The sequence below is a fragment of the Elephas maximus genome, chromosome 10 (assembly GCF_024166365.1).
Source record: "Elephas maximus indicus isolate mEleMax1 chromosome 10, mEleMax1 primary haplotype, whole genome shotgun sequence".
NCBI classification, from domain to species: Eukaryota; Metazoa; Chordata; class Mammalia; order Proboscidea; family Elephantidae; genus Elephas; species Elephas maximus.
The window spans coordinates 18,280,556-18,295,909 of record NC_064828.1 but is presented as its reverse complement, the minus strand read 5'-3'; the positions used below and the strand labels follow the sequence as shown (position 1 = coordinate 18,295,909).

General features: G+C 42.4%; 1 long non-coding RNA gene across 1 annotated transcript in view; it reads right to left on the bottom strand.

Moving 5' to 3' along the window:
• Nucleotides 1–5,613, bottom strand: part of LOC126084271 (uncharacterized) — a 62,380-nt gene extending 56,767 nt beyond the window's left edge. Inside the window, exon 1 of the long non-coding RNA XR_007519011.1 lies at nucleotides 5,519–5,613. This is a non-coding gene — a long non-coding RNA (uncharacterized LOC126084271). The remainder of the gene's footprint in view (nucleotides 1–5,518) is intronic.
• Nucleotides 5,614–15,354: the final 9,741 nt, after the last annotated feature.

The following is a 15,354-nucleotide window of genomic DNA, read 5'->3' as shown; positions in this document are numbered from 1 at the left end:
CCCTCTTCCACCCTCCCTTCCTCCCCCCTCTCATTCCACTAAAGAATGTTTTCTTCTCAGTTTAAACTATTTCTCAAGTTCTTATAATAGTGGTCTTACACAATATTTGTCCTTTTGCAGCTGACTAATTTCACTCAGCATAATGCCTTCCTGGTTCCTCCATGTTATGAAATGTTTCACAGATTCCTCACTGTTCTTTATTGATGCGTAGTATTCCATTGTGTGAATATACCATAATTTATTTATCCATTCATCCGTTGATGGACACCTTGGTTGCTTCCATCTTTTTGTTATTGTAAACAGTGCTGCAATAAACATGGGTGTGCATATATCTGTTCATGTAAAGACTCTTATTTCTCTAGGATATATTCCAAGGAGTGGGATTGCTGGATCGTATGGTAGTTCTATTTCTAGCTTTTTAAGGCAGTGCCAAATCGATTTCCAAAGTGGTTGTACCATTTGACATTCCCACCAGCAGTGTATAAGTGTTTCAATCTCTCCACAGCCTCTCCAACATTTATTATTTTGTGTTTTTTGGATTAATGCCAGCCTTTTTGGAATGAGATGAAATCTCATTGTAGTTTTGATCTGCATTTTTCTAATGCCTAATGATCATGAACATTTCCTCATATATCTGTTAGCCACCTGAATGTCTTCGTCAGTGAAGTGTCTATTCATATCTTTTGCCCATTTTTTTTAATTGGGTTATTTGTCTTTTTGCAGTTGAGTTTTTGCAATATCATGCGGATTTAAGAGATCAGGTGCTGATCAGAAATGTCATAGCTAAACACTTTTCCCCAAACTGTAGGTAGTCTTTTTACTCTTTTGGTGAAGTCTTTGGATGAGCATAGGTGCTTGATTTTTAGGAGATCCCAGTTATCTAGTTTTTTTCTTCTACATTCTTTATAATGTTTTCTATACTGTTTATGCCATGTATTAGGGCTCCTAACGCTGTCCCTATTTTTTCTTCCATGATCTTTATCATTTTAGATTTTATATTTAGGTCTTTGATCCATTTTGAGTTAGTGTTTGTGCATGGAGTGAGGTATGGGTCTTGTTTCATTTTTTGCAGATGGATATCCAGTTATGCCAGCACCATTTGTTAAAAAGACTGTCTTTTCCCCATTTAACTGTTTTGTCAAATGATTTTTTTCAATTTGGAAAACATGATCATAGAAAAATAACAGCTAAGACTTACTGATATGCTCATTACTGTGACGAGTCCAGTTATAGATTATTCTTCTGCAGAGAAGGAGGCTCAGAGGAGACAAAGCTGGGAACCCAGAATAGGCTCCCACTGGCTCCATGCTGCCTGAGTGTACACCCGAGGCTATGGCCACAGAGGGGGCTGACCAGCGTGGCAGCTGAGTGTGGCAACCCCTCCTGCAGGAGGGAGCAGAGGGCACAGGACAGCAGGGCCCAGCTTCTGGAGGTCACCTGGAGACCCTCTATGAGGGATGGGAAGCTCTGCAGCCTTTGCCACCATGCCCATCACCTTGTTAATGCTCAAAATAGTCAGTAGATTTTTTGCTATTGTCGTGGTTGCGAAATACAGGATAACAAGATAGTCAGTAAATGAGGAGTAGGTTGTACACCCCAGAGGTACAGGTTACTTCACAACCACCAGGCGCATACCTAAACTTCTATGGCAGTTTGATTCTTTTATGATAATCATACTGATAAACAGGGTATCTGCCTTGACCGGTAAATTCAGTGGCACCTAACCCAGATAATAAAAAACAAAACCTAGATAATATAATGGAACAAACCCTAGACTTCTGCACTCGTTTTCTGTTGCTGTATAACAAATTACCACACACGTAGCAGCATAAAGCAACACACATTTATTATCTCACAATTTCCCTCACAGGAGTCTGGCCATGGCTTAATTGAATTCTCTGCTCAGGGTCTCACAAGACTGCAATCAAGGTATCAGCCAGGCTGTGTTCTCATCTGGAGGTTCAACTGGGGAAGAATCTACTTTTAAGTTAATTCCAATTCTCGGTAGGATTCACCTCCTGCAATTGTATGACTGGGGTTTCAGCTTTAGGCTGGCTATTGGCTGGAGACTGTCCTCAGGTCTTAAAGGCCAACTGCATGGGCTTCTCCAGCACAGCTGCTTATTTCATCAAGTCCAGAAGGAGAGTCTCTAGTCTGCTAAGATGGAGTCTTATATAATGTAACATAATCACAGGATGGACAGCCCACTGTCATATTCTACTGGTTAGAAGCAAGTCACATGCCTTGCTCAATTTAAGGGGCCATTACATAAAGGCTTGAACACCAGGAGGTGAGGATCACTTAGAGACCATTTGCCACAACTGCTGTGATGGTGTCTTGACCGCGAGGGCTCCATAAACACTGAAGAGGTCACCCAGGCTGCAGGGCCTGGCATTCTCTAGGAATCACAATCCCACTCTTCTATGAACTAAAGTGAGGACAGCTATATTCTCAGTGACTGTATTTTCTGAATCCAAAATCATCCTGAACAAAAGCGTTGTGCGAATTCTGGACGCAAGGGGTAGTCTAAATGGGGTTGCCATATGACCCAGCAATTGCACTCCTAGGTGTACATCCAAGAGAAAAAAAAAAGTATGTTCATACAAAAACTTGTACATGAATGCATAGCAGCATTGTTCATACCAGCCAAAAATCAAAAACAACCCAAATGTCCATCAATGGATGAATGGATAAACACAATGTAGTATAGCCTTACGAAGGAATGTTTTTAAAAAAAAAAAGTACTGATACATGCTACAATATGGATGAACCTCAAAAATATGATACCAAGTGAAAGAAGCCAGTCACAAAAGTCCACATATTATATGATCCCATTGATATGAAATGTCCAGAATAGGCAAATCTGTAGAGACAGAAAGTAGGTGAGTGGTTGCCTGAGGCTGGGGGTGGGGAAGGAGTGGAGGAGATACAGGAATGGGGAGTGACTGTTAATGGGTACAACACTTCTTTCTGGAGTGACGAAAATGTTCTAAATTTAGATGACCGTGATGCTTGCACAACTATGTGAATACACTAAAATTCACTAAACTGTGTGGCTTAAATGAGTGAATATTAAGGTATATAAGTTATATCTCAATATTTTTTTTTAAGGTGGGGGCAGAAGACTTCCCTGAAGGGGGAAAAAAAAAAAAGTAGTCTAAGACATATTATTTAGATACTAAAATACTGAAATATTGGCATTTCACTGGTATTTAATTTATAGAGATCATAAATATCCAAAATTAGGACCATCTCAGAAAATCTACACTATAATAAAGATCTTTCCTTAGCGCAGACACGGAAAGGTGAAAGCCAGGCACACAGCTGTCAAGTGGCTTTCCCAATGGCTCAGCAGAAACAACACAGTTTCTCCAGAACTTGTGCCAGAGTCCACTCTCACTTTCCTTGGTGAGACCTGTTCCCTGGAGCTCTGGGAATGAATGTTCCTAAATTGGGGTGGTGTTTTCTGAAGGATTTCTTGTAGCTTAGAAAAGAGTTTTGTTTTTTTTTTTCAGCAAAAACTTAGAAAGCCACCGAGATACTAGGTAAGAGCTTCCTTGGTGAAGCTCTCCTCCACTTTCCCTCAATAATTCAAACATTAAATAGACACAGTACTGTTTAAGAAAAATAGTAATTTCCCAAAAGAGATTTCTCTGTGTGTTCGAACATGAAAATTAAAGGGTCAAGAGACAGTACTAAGGGTATACCCACCCTTATGCACAGCAACAGGACCTAAGCTCGACGTGCAGTACCTTTAGGCATAAAGAGTGGCTAGTTTTCAAGGCGATGGTTTCAGCAGGGATCCAGAGAACTCATAGCACCGGAAACCTTAGCCAGCCAGACACACCTGCTGATAGCAGTTAGAGATATGAGGGCAGGTATGTCACACATTTATTGCCTTGCCATTCACAAGCTCCCTCTACCTTCAACCTACCTAGCACTTCCATCTGCCCTGGAGACCCACCCTGAGAACTGTAATGAAACGAGGCTTTATCTGAGATGTCTACCTGATACAGATGTGCTACCATTTAACAAAGCAGTGGTTATTTCTAGTAACCTCTCTAAGTGTTCTGACTGATGCTGGCCCACCCACCCCCACACACCCCTACACACACACATTATTTCCCTTATCAGTTATGGAAGCAGGAGAGAATAAAAGTACATTATATCTCTGTAAGCAATCTAGGGTTTCAAAGATAACAATACAGCTTTTAATTCAAAGCTGTTACCTAATATCTAGGTGGCTTTCTAAGTTTTTGCTAAAAAAAAAACACTCTTTTCTAAGCTATAAGAAATCCTTCAGAAAACACCACCCCATTTTAGGAACATTCATTCCCAGAGCTCCAGGGAACAGGTCGAACCTAAGTCAAGGCTCCAGGGCTTTTTTAGCAGTGGTCCCAACAAAGGAATTTCACCTCTCTTCCCAGCCTTTTAGGGAAAAAATTTTAGTATATTCACATAGTTGTGCAAGCATGACTGTAATCTCTAGGAAGAACTGCACCTCGGCCACCTCTGACATGTGTTTAAATGATTTCTAATAAATCCACATCAAATGGAGCTTTTCTAACCATAAACCCACGATGGCGATCTGTACTTTTTCCATTCAGAATTGAGCCCTCCTGCCTTATCTCTGAAGCCCACCAAGCCTCAACATAGTAGCATAGTAGTCTCTCCCCCCCTCCCCTTAACTGGTCTTGAAAGTAACAGAAAATTAAAAGAGTATTCTTTGAGAATTTTACTAAAGAATCACTTGAGATTTTAAGTCTTCAGATGCTACTAAGTTTTTTAAAATTCCTAAATATATAACCAAAGATAAAACCGAATTCTTCTGGAATATTCAAATGATGAGGGTCATCTCATATTATTTTACCTAAAGAAAGAAGAAGAAGCACTCCTGAGGTGAGCTCCCTCCTAACTGGAAAGTGCCTGCTGCCTGAGTATTTGGCTTTTCAAGAAAGGGTGGGAGGAGCTGGGGGAAAAGCTGATGCCCAGAGAAGAAGTCTACCAAAGCCTATAAACCAGAATCGCAAAGCACAGCTCGATGGAGCTCTCTGCAGTGATTACAGTAACCCCCTCCAACTCTAAAATTCCGCAAATTCCCGCTCCTCCGTGGCCACAGGCTTCAGGGATGCAGGCTCGTGAATCCAACGCAGTCATGCTGTCTCCTGTTCCGCTTTATTGTTCCTCTCAGGCCGGCTGTTGAAAAAATTATGTTTGTTCTCCTCCTTCCGCTGTCCATACTTCCTCCCGCAGCCAAAACAAACACTCAGCAATAGCACAACACACCAATCCCAGAACCAGGAAGAAAGAAAATGAAAACCTCCTTGCAAACCCATGTGCCCCCCAAAACACAAAAACTCTTCCTGGAGGAAGGAAAAAAGCAATTCTCTCCATCCATGTTTTTCTCCCCACCTTCCCACCCTCATCCTCTTTTCCCATGCAACACCAAAAAACCCTGAGGGTTTCTTATCGTGGGACCCCCTCCAGGGGGTCAAGGACACTTGCTGTCCCTACTCACAGTCTTTCCAGCCCGCTTCCAAATTCAGGTTTGCCCAGGCGGGGCTGGCGGCCGGGCCAGGTCAGCCACACTCCAGGTTGCCTGTTCCGGAGTTGGACGGGTTGCAGTGAGGCTTGAAAAGCTTGGTGTGTCTAAGGTGTTGCCTTTCTGCACAACAGTTCCACTGTCTCGGCTTCAGAAACTGTGATAGACCATTTGAGAGGTAGCATGCACGTGCTCAGAGAAAGCCCTTCTCTGGAAGGTAGTTGTTGTTGTTAGCTGCTGTCAAGTTGGCCAGACTTATGGGGACCCCATGCACGATGCGATGTGAATGTTGTAGGGTTTTCATTGGCAGATTTTTCATAGATCACCAGGCCTTTCCTCATAACCCGCCTAGTCCAGAAGCTCTTCGGAAACCTGATTGCATCATAACCCAAAAAAAACCACTGCCTTCCAGTGGGTTCCAACTCATAGTGACCCTGTAGGGTTTCCAAGGCTGTAAATGTCTACAGAAGCAGACTGCCACATCTTTCTCCCAGGAGCAGCCGGTGGTCTGAACTGCCAGTCAGCAGCCCATCTGTTTAACTTCTGTGCCACCAGGGCTCCTGTTGAACATCATAGCAACATGAAAGGCTCCACTGAAGGACAGGTGGTGGCTATGCATAATGAGGGCGCATTGGCTGAAATAGAACCTGGGTCTCCCACATGAAATGCGAGAGGTGGTCCAAACCTCAAACCAAACCCACTGCCGGTGAGTGATTCTGACTCATAACGACCTTATAGGACAAAGTAGAACTGCCCCACAGAGTTTCCAAAGCTTAAATCCTTACAGAAACAGATAGCCACATCCTTCTCCCGCAGAGTGGCTCATGGGTTTGAACTGCCAACCTTTTGGTTAGCAGCCAAGCTCTTAACCACGGCACCATCAGGGCTCCTTCAAGAAGCAATAGTTGACCTCAGTTCCAGTAGGCCTCTTCCACTGCCTCCTGCATCAGTGTCGCCTGAGTGAGGTTGGGAAGGTCATTTAATTTAGAAGGCTTTTACAGTTAAATGGGGAAGCCAAATGCCCCCCCGCCACCACCTGACTAAAAGCAAAACCAGGGCTCACTGGTGTTTTGAGGTCTCTTTCAGCTCTAGTAACAATGACTCTATGATAGTCTAGACCAGTGATGATAAACTCAGTTGGTAACGGAGCAGGTGACACAAATAAATGACACCAACTTGAGAATGCATGCTATATCTAAAAGGGCAGCCACTATTTAGCTCCAGTCGAATTTTGGCGTTCAAGAATGCAGGCTTGGTTTTGCCAGAAAGTCTATATTTCAAGAGAAGTCAGAAATATGATGTTTTGTGTGAAATCTCTGAATTTTAAAATTTGTTATTATTACTACATATCATCCAGTCAGTTCCAACTCATAATGACCCCACGTACAACAGAACGAAACACTGCCCAGTCCTGCGCCATCCTCACAATCATTGTATGTTGAGCCCATTGTCGCAGCCACTATGTCATTAAGGGCCTTCCCTCTCTTTTAAAAGATTGGCACCCTAGTTCAAACACAGGCGTCCTTGGGTGGCACAAACAGTTCAGCGCTCAACTATCCATATGGTCGTGGCACCTCAGGAGAAAGGCCTGACAATCTGCTTCCAAAAGGTCACAGCCTTAAAAACTTTCTAAAGCAGTTCCACTCTGCACACATGGGGACACCATGAGTCGGAATTGACTTGATGGCAACTAACAACAACAACAATTCAAAAACTTTACAAATCTGAAAACATGTGTCTTTGGCCCTTTTCACCCTCCACAAGCTTCTTCTGTGGAGAAAGTCTCAACTAGGTGTGATCCAGTTGGAGGTGGGAAGGGTGGTAGTCTCTATGCAGTGGTTTTCACCTAACCAAGCCCCTACTCACAATATACCTCTAGGCATACATTTTCTCTCCCACTTCTTACTATTCCCATTAAAAATTATTGCATGATGTAATAGGAGTGTGTTATACATGTGAATGTTGTGGAAATAGGAAAAGAGATTGACAGTCACTAGAAAAGAATGGCTTATGTTCATTTCAACTGTAGAGTTCTGCAAAATATTTTCATGTACATTTTCACATCCCTGCTTAAAAAAAAAAAAAGGCCAAAAGGAAGAAAGAAGTAGAAATTACAACTAAGAGAAATTAAGTCACTTGCCCAAGATCACATAGCTGGCAAGTGACAAACATAAAACTTAATTCAAGGTCTAACTCAAGATTTAAGGACTACTGAGTGCTCTTCTTCAGACTCGTAGCATCACAGTTCTGGCCCATGCTCCCTTCTGCCAAAACGTGGCCTGGCCTTGCCATACTGTCATTCTTCCCAATCCTGACATGACTCCTCAGCATTCAAAACTGTTGATGACAGGTCTTACTTTGGACCTCATGACACTACCACTCTGGCCACAGCTGATTAGAAGAATATGTACTGGCTAGAACACTGCCTGTGGTGAGGATAGCGGTTTACCCAAAGGAAGTGGATGATCGCACTATTGATCATACTAGGTAAGAAAGGAAGTAGGATAAAGGGAAGAGGAAGAACCCCTCTCTCTCTGGAAAACTGGAAGAACTGAAGCAGATTTCAACTGGTGAGAAGAGGTCAAGAAAACCCCCGCTAGAACAAGGTAGACTGGCTCCTTGGACATGCATGGGCCAGGGGCTGAGGAGAAAGAAAGTCAGTGAGAAACACCCTGCACAAAGCATGGTCAAAGGGTTCCAGGAGCTGTGATAGCTATTGTGAGGTTTAAAATATGCTTTATCTTCATTGTAAATCTCTCTCTTATCCTCAAGATTTTATTAAAATGTTTTAAATGCCACAGTCTTCCCGTACTTACATTTTATGGAATCACAGGAGGGGCACCTGTCCACCCATGGAGTGAAGGATTCAGGGAAAATGGTAAACATGTTGCTGGATGTCTTCTGATTGCCCCTGGAGGTCTGTTCGCCAGCCTTCTCTACCTTGCTCTGTGCCCTGGGAGGCTGAGATCTATGGACTACATCTATAGGTCCCCTTGCTCTCAGGCTTTTGGTTGAATTTGCCCAAAGGGGAGATGGGAAGAAGAGAAGATTATGAGATTAGGGTATTTATTTCCTCAGTTCCATCACCATAGGGTTACTATGGACTGGCTGTATCCCTTGACCAAAGATTCCAGCCCTGGCCAAATGGTTTCTCCATACAGCATTCTCAGTCTCACATTCTGGTAACTGCTACCTTCCTTTGGCCCTTTGTGTCTAGGAGTGGTAATGGTAACTCAGATTTCCAACCCGGGACACTATACCCTACTGACCTTTTTAGAAACTGGTGTTTTATTAAATTCTTTTCAAATTACCCAACTGAGAGTTTATCTGTTTCCTGCTAGGACCCCGATTGAAACGACCAGTTGGTCATTGTTGTTGTTAACTAGTTGTATTGAGAGGAATAATTTCTGCAGAGAAAAACAAATCTTAAGGGTCCAGTTTGTGACTATTGACAATGCACACACCCATGTAACCAGTACCCCAGTGAAGATATACGAAACTTCCATCACTCCAAAAGTTCCCTCATGTTCCTTTCAGTGCCACATTCCCCAGTCCCTAAGAGGCAAACCACTGAATACAACCACTTTTCACGAAATAGAAAGAGGGAGGCCAATAACGAGTTGGTCTGACTAAAGTTGACAGGAAACCACTAGAAAAGATTCATAGAATTAAAAAGTATTCTTTAGATAATACCAGGAAAACTGGAGAGGGAAAGGTTATAAGTGACTGGACTACTCACAAGCATCTGGGATGGAAGACTCAGGCATATTTTTAGTTGGGCATATGAGTTAGGGTAAACCCGAGGGCCAGATAATTTTAAGACACTTGAATGAAACATAGCCATGCCATTGATTACCACTCTGTCATTCCAAAAAGAAATGATTGACTAGAGGAAGGTCCCTGATACAAGGCAGGCACCTATGCTGATTAGTGGTTTTATAAACTGCCTGGCATAGTGCTCTAAACCAAAAAGACTCCCAATCGAAGAAGATAACTGGTCAACTCAAATAGATCCGCTTTCATGGGGAAATTTAAAGAGGGACTTCAGAACAATTCATTAGATGCCAGAAGAGCACAGAGGTCTTGAGGCAGTAGAAGCTATGCTAATTGAAAGAGAAGCCATACGTTAGGCAATAGAGTGAGAGACTGTGTGGTAGAGGAACAAAGGTAGAGAAGGGCTGAGTTGCCACAATGGTCAAGCACCGAATGCTCATTTCTGAGGGGATGAAATTGCTCCCGAGTCATCCCAGCTACTACTGGATTATTAGCACTGCTGCTACTATTTTGTCGTCCTAATCTGTACTCCCATTCTCTGGGATGTGGACCATTCTCATGGTCTGGATGGGTGGGGGTTAAGATAAGTTTGTTTTCATTTTTTCCCATAAAATAAACTACCAATAATTGAGAAAATTTGAGTTTATCTCTGTTCCATACCAACCGAAACAGCCTAGCAAACATCAAGGAAGATTAAGGGAGGTCATGAGGCATACGCCCAGAGGTCATCAACTTTGTATGGGAGAAAACTAGCTTTATTTCCTTAATGTCTTCAAATAAGTCTGGGTGGGGAGGAAACTCCAGTGAAAAGGTTGCTGAGTGATTCATTGATGGTGGTTTCTGACCATGACCCCCTCCCAAACAGGAACATCGGAGGCCTATGGAGGAGGCTGAGGGGTATTCACAGTGACGGCCAGGACTTGGGCAAGGCTACAGAGTGTGGACAGTGATACCAATGATTGTTAAAGAGGAAATCACACTAGACTTTGAAGAGAAAAAGTGGCACAGTTCAGAAGAATGTCTGAATGGGGGATGTAAAATGCCCTGAGTGAATATAAGGAGTTACTCATTCAATGAACATTGATGAGTACTGTGTTGTGGGATACAAAACAAACAAAAAGGACTGATGGACCACAACTACCACAGCCTTCACAGACTGAGTCCAGCACAACTAGATGGTACACGGTTACCACTACCAACTGCTCTGACAGGGATCACAATAGAGGGTCCTGCACAGAGCAGGAGAAAAATGTAGAACAAAATTCAAACTCACCAAAAAAACCAGACTTACTGGTCTGACAGCGACTGGAGAAACCCTGAGAGTACAGACACCCTTTTAACTCAGTACTGAAGCCACTCATGAGGTTTGCCCTTCAGCCAAAGATTAGACAGACCTATAAAACAAACAGCACACTAGTCCAACCATGCATACGAGACTAAATGGGCACAGCAGCCCAAAAGCAAAGACAAAAAGGCAGGAAGGGACAGGAAAGCTGGATGAATGGAACTTGGGAAGCCAAGGTCGACAAGGGGAGAGTGTTGATACATTGCATGGTTGGCAACCAATGTCACAAAGCAATATGTGTACTAGTTGTTTAATGAGAAACTAATTTCTCTGTAAACTTTCACCTAAAGCACAATAAAAAAAGAATTAATTCTTTTAAAAAAACACAAAACAAAAAGATACGACTCTTGCTCCTGATTTTACAATCAACAACCACTGCGGCAATAGGTAGCTGGTGTGTGCGAATTAGGTAATCCATTAGAGCACTTGCACATGGCACCTAAGTACTCTGTACCAAAAACAGAAAAAGAAAAAAAAAAAACCCATTGTCGTCAATTCCAAGTCATAGCAACCCTATACATCAGAGCAGAACTGCCCCATAGGGTTTCCAAGGAGCGGCTGGTGAATTTGAACTGCCGACCTTTAGGTTAGCAGCCAAACACTTAACCACTGCGCCACCAGGGCTCCAAGTACCCTGTAACTGGGAGTAGTTACAGTGAAACCTGTGAGAGCTGAAACTAGACTGGACTGCCTTGTTTTTCCGGGTCTTGCAAGCTTTGACACGGTGCAGTCTTAACCACTTTTCCATTGCTCTCTATTAGTGGAAAATATTTGAGCTTTCCTTCCGACCGTTTCCACCTTACACAGGTTCTGGCTTTCCCACATGTTACTGCATCAGGATTGGTTTTCTAAAGCCATCATAACCATTCTTTTCTTAGTTTCCCAAGATCCACTGCAACTGGGAGATGTCAGGGCATGTCTGCTGGAGGAAATACTTTTCTTCCTGAATGAAAAGATGGGAGCCCTGGTGGTACAGTGGTGAAGCGCTCGGCTGCTAAACAAAAGGTCAGCGATTCGAATCTACCAGCTGCTCTGCTCCTCAAGAGAAAGATATGGCAGTCTGCTTCTGTAAATATTTACAGCCTTAGGAACTCTATGGGGCAGTTCTACTCTGTCCCATGAGGTTGATATGAGTCGGAATCCACTTAAAAGCAGTGGGTTTGTGGTATTTTGGTTTTAGGTAAAAAGAGACTTGAAGGGAAAAGACTTTTACCCCTTGTCATTCCAGGTACGATATCTGCAGCTGCTATAGGCATCTTATCACCATGAGGTGATAAGCACAAAAAAGGAAAACCAATGTACTGAGCAAAACCCCTGAGGTGAAAGGCTGTAAAGTGCCTCGATCCTGATGACTTTGTGAATCCTCTGAACAAACATGGCAACCTCCCCTGTCTCTAGATTCCTCGTTGTTAATCAGTTATTTGGTATTTACAGCTGATAACCAACTGTAATAATTTTAGGAAACAACGGCCTGCATTTCTATTTTCCATCCAGAGCTGCACTATGCAGCGGAGCTGGCATAGGTAAATGTGGGTATTGAGCACTTGGAATGTGGTTAGTCCAAATGGAGATGTTCTGTGAGTATAATGTATACCCCTGATTTCAAAACTTAGTACAGCATAAAGAAACGTAAAATATTTTATTTGTTATTAATAAAATAATATTGAAATAATACTGTGGACATTTTGGGTTGAATAAAATATATTAAAATGAATTTCACCTGTTGTCTTTCACTTTTTAGAGTGACCACTAGAAAAGATAAGTATATGTGTATGGCTGACACATATTTTGTTTCTATTGGACAGCTCTGGCTAGAACATGAAGGCAAAGACACAGAGTATTTGATTGTGTTGGGAAAGCAGAAAAGGAGAAAGGACAGATTTAGGACAGAGTGGTGGTAAATCAGGTCCCTGGATGATCCAAATGGTTTGCACTGACTACTAACCTAGGGGTTGGTGGTTGGAACCCACCCAATAGCTCCATGGAAGAAAGGCCTGGCGATCTGCTTCCCTGAAGAATACACCAAGAAAATCCTATGGAGCAGTTCTACTCCTGGGGTCATCACGAGTCAGAATTAACTCAAGAGCAACAGGTTTGGTTTTTGGTGGGAGATCACTCCATGAGATGGCACCACTGAAATTTCTTTGTATTCTCTGTATTTCTTTCATTTATATGCATTTGGAGGACAAATAAACCATAACTTGTACTTCATATTGTACATAGCCTATTTGTCTCACCCTAGCCCTTTCTATCACCTTACTAACATTTACAATTTTTCCCCTTTCAGAAGTTAAAAGGACAAATGTGCACCCCTTTGTAAATTCTCCACCTTAATGCCATTAAGCTGTCCACTCAGAATTTCCTCAAATCACCTCCATCCCCCTAACTCTCCCCTTTGATCTTCTGCTTCTCTTCACATTCCTGAAGGCCTGTGATAGCCCACCCTAGGCCTGACCACATCGAGTTCATCAGGATTTTCTCACTTCACTGCAGCTGATTTCAGTTAAGTATTAAAAAAAAAAAAACTAAACTAAACCAAACCTGTTGCCTTCAAGTTGATTCCGACTCATAGAGAAACTATAGGACAGAGTAGAACTGCTCCATAGGGTTTCCAAGGAGCAGCTGGTGGATTGGAACTGTCGACCTTTTGGTTAGCAGCTGAGCACTTAACCACTGCACCACCAGGGCTCCTCAGTTAAGTAAACAAAGGAGTTAATCAAACTGAGGGCTCTCTAAGGTGCAGTAATTCCTCTCAGGGATGGTTGCATTTTGAAGACAGACCTTCAGTTAACCCGAAGGATTCACTCAGTGCTCATGTCATAGTTAAGACAAATCCAGGCACTACAGGGGGAATGGTTTGAAGCAACAAAATCATTTCCACCAACTGGAACGAGACTAAGTCAACTTTTACCTACTGTTGCCTGTACATGGGAACCCTGGTGGCAAAGTGGTTAAAGAGCTTGGCTGCTAACCGAAAGGTCGGCAGTTTGAATTCACCAGCTGCTCCACGGGAGAAAGATGAGGCAGCCTGCTTCAGTAAAGATTTACAGCCTTGGAAACCCTATGGGGCAGTTCTACTGTGTCCTACAGGGTCACTATGAGTCAAATCAACTCCACAGCAATGGGTTTAGGTTTGTAGCTATGCATGATGCTGACTGTCCCTGCTAATGAAAATGAGTGCATCCATCTAATTCCTCTTCCACCTCACAGGCTTGTATGACAGATGACAAGGGATTGGCCCTTTTCCACCATTTTTGATAGATTGATAATCTCCAACGCACATCAACACACACCTAAAATGAAGTTGATTAAATATATACAAAATTGGGGAGAAAAATAAGGAAGTTGCTGAAAACTAGGTCCAGGGTATGAATATGAAAAGCGTAAAATTTAATAGCTTTCCTAGAAGAACAAGGAGGCAGCAAATGGGAAGGAATTTTTTTCCAAAGGACAGTAGAGGTACAGATAATGTTCCCACACTGTGCCTGTCAACAACCTGAAATCCAGCTGCTTATCTCAGCAGCCTTTGCAATTCAGCTAATCAGAAAAATATGCAAGCAGTTGGGCAGCTGTCTTCAGAGAATGGAAAACATTCTCAATTCTGGGGCAAAACCAAATCCGCCCAAAAGGCATTAGAGTTACCTTATCATGTATCAACAAGGGCAACCTATTTTCAGAAGGCTTAGTAACTTCCATTAGGTCCAAAAGGAGGAGTCTTGAGTATCCCTTTATTGTAAGGGAAAAGCCACATATATACATACAATGTAAAGGAAAATAAACAAAGCTAGCATATTAAAAAAAATAAATAAAAGAGAGACAAATTTTGATCAAACAAGTTAGAGGACAAGAATGGATCATCTTTCTATTCTTCCAATAGAAAACGATCTTAAGAGGCAACCAAAAAGTTTTTGGCCAAAAATAATGGGAGGGAAAAAGTTAATATAGACGGACTTCAGAGAGCTAATTAATAAAATTTGTATGGTTTGTGTGTGTGCGTGCGTACGTGTGTGTTGTACGGTATTTGTCAGTGTTTTAAAATGGACGATTTATTATAATTTTTTTCCATTCTAAATAAGTGTTTAGGTTTGGCACCTACTTCTGTATTTCTTTACTTAGGTCTCCAGGACGGTGAAACTTCAAACTCCGTAAGTCCTGAATCCACCTTTGAATCTCAGTTAAACACAATTGTCAATTGTGTAAAGCCCTGCATGGTAGAGCCCTGCTACACCCTGACTTCATCTCCCACACTCCCACCTTCAGTCAATCCACTCAAGCCACTGTAACTACTTGCTAATCTTAGGTCACACCAGCACCTTCCTGCAACAGGACTTTTGTACTGGCTGTTCCTGTCTAAACTGCTCTTTCCTCTGTTATCACCCTGACTTTTATCTCACTTTCTTCAGGTCTCTGCTAAAATATTACCTTAGAGAAAAGCCTTCCCTGATTACTTATATAAAACAATCCTCCCCTCCAACTTCTTTCACCCTTTAACACTTTTCCTTGCCTTATTTTCTTTCTTAACAATTAGCACCACTCAATAAAGGAAACCCTAGTAGCATAGTGGTTAAGTGCTACAGCTGCTAACAAAAAGGTCAGCAGTTCAAACCTAGTAGGCGCTCCCTGGAAACTCTATGGAGCACTTCTCTGTCCTATACGGTCACTATGAGTCAGAATCGACTTGAAAGCAACAGTT